At 64.3% G+C, this 1,688-nt stretch overlaps 1 non-coding gene across 1 annotated transcript; it reads right to left on the bottom strand.

Annotated features, from left to right (window-relative positions):
* Window positions 1-1,313: 1,313 nt before the first annotated feature.
* Window positions 1,314-1,432, bottom strand: LOC131871228 (5S ribosomal RNA). Its single transcript, XR_009369495.1, has one exon. It is a non-coding gene; the product is annotated as a 5S ribosomal RNA (ribosomal RNA).
* Between the last annotated feature and the right edge of the window lie 256 nt (window positions 1,433-1,688).

Below are 1,688 nucleotides of genomic sequence, written 5' to 3'. Positions count from 1 at the left end.
AGTCGGAGCCCGGTTTGCCCCGGGTGCGCACCTCGCGTGCACCTTCGCCAGGGTGGGCACCTCGGTGCGCACACCTTCTCAATGTTTTCTTGCCTTTTCTGGAAATTGGTGAAGGCAGCGCATCAAAGGTGCGCACCTCGGTGTGCTCCGAGGTGCGAACCCGAGAGCGCTCCGAGGTGCCCACGAAGTCGAAAGTCGGGTTAATTGCATTGTTTTCCCCGGGTGCGCTCCGAGGTGCGCAACATCGGTGCGCACCAAGGAGGGCTCCGAAGTGTGCTCCAAGGTGCGCACGATTCGGAGCTCGGTTTGCCCGGGGTGCGCACACCTTGGCTGGGTTGCGCACCCTTTGTGCGCTCCAAGGTGCGCACGAAGTCGGAGCTCGGTTTGCCCCGGGTGCGCACCTTCGCCAGGGTGCGCACCTTGATGCGCACGCCTTGGCTGGGCTGCGCACCTTGGTGGGCGCCATGGTGCGCACCTTTCGTGCGCTCCAAGGTGCGCACGAAGTCGGAGCTCGGTTTGCCCCGGGTGCGCACCTTGGTGGGCGCCATGGTGCACTCCGAGGTGCCCAAGATTGGTGCGCACCAAGGAGCGCTCCGAAGTGCGCTCCAAGGTGCGCAGGTGCGCGCGAAGTCGAAAGTTGGGTTAATTGTCCGGTTTGCCTCGGGTGCGCACCTTGCGTGCACCTTCGCCAGGGTGGGCGCCTTGGTGCGCACACCTTGGCTGGGCTGCGCACCCGGGCGCGCACACCTTGGCACCCGCGTTTCCTTCATTTTAAATTTTTTTTTTTTACAATCTCTCAAGTGGGAAATTCTATAATCTCAACTTTTTTTGCCTTTTCAGGAAACTTTTGAATGGAGCGCATCATTGGTGCGCTCCGAAGTGTGCTCCAAGGTGCGCACCTCTGGTGTGCTCCAAAGCTCTCTCCAGCTGCGTGCACCTGCCCCGGCCGCGCACCCGGCCCCGCCCAGCTTCGCTCACCTGTCCCGGGCGTCTGGTGCGGAACCTTAGAGTAAGAAACATCACCGTGCACCTTGGCCAACGTGCGCGACTCGACCGAGCGCGCACTGGCCGAGGTGCACACCGATTTCACCTGGGTGCGCGCGCAGCACCTCGGGCGCACCGGGGTGCGCGCACAACGCCCGGGTTGCACCGTGGCCTGTGTGCTCGGGGCGCCTCGGGTGCGCGCTCGGTGTCGCCCCCGCGCGCGCGGTAGTGCGGGCAGCGCACCCCGGCCCGGCCCGGCCCCGACGAGAACGCAAACGGGCAAAAGGTTTATTCAAATAGCATTGCGACGCCCGGCGAAAAACTAAGAAAGGGTGCAACACCGGGACTTCCCGGGAGGTCACCCATCCCAGTACTACTCCGGCCCAAGCGCGCTTAACTGCGGAGTTCTGATGGGATCCGGTGCACTAACGCTGGTATGATCGCACCCGTTATGAGCTTGTCGCAGTGTGTACTTAGCAAACCGCGACCCACGTGCGAATCCACCCCGGCCACCCACCCCCGTCGAGGTGCACACCCTCCCTCGCGAAGTGCGCCCCGTTCGCCAAGTGTGAGCCCTGCCCGGGTGCGCGCACCTTGCTAGGGCGTCGGGTGTGCACCCGGCCCGGCCTACGTGCGTGCACCTGGACGGGGCGTCGTGTGCGTGCAGTGTCCCGTCTGCAACGCGGTGCCCACACACCACCTCG

Source organism: Cryptomeria japonica, unplaced genomic scaffold (assembly GCF_030272615.1).
Source record: "Cryptomeria japonica unplaced genomic scaffold, Sugi_1.0 HiC_scaffold_379, whole genome shotgun sequence".
Classification (NCBI taxonomy): Eukaryota; Viridiplantae; Streptophyta; class Pinopsida; order Cupressales; family Cupressaceae; genus Cryptomeria; species Cryptomeria japonica.
Note: the sequence above shows the minus strand (reverse complement) of the source record. Positions and strands in the feature narration are given on the sequence as shown.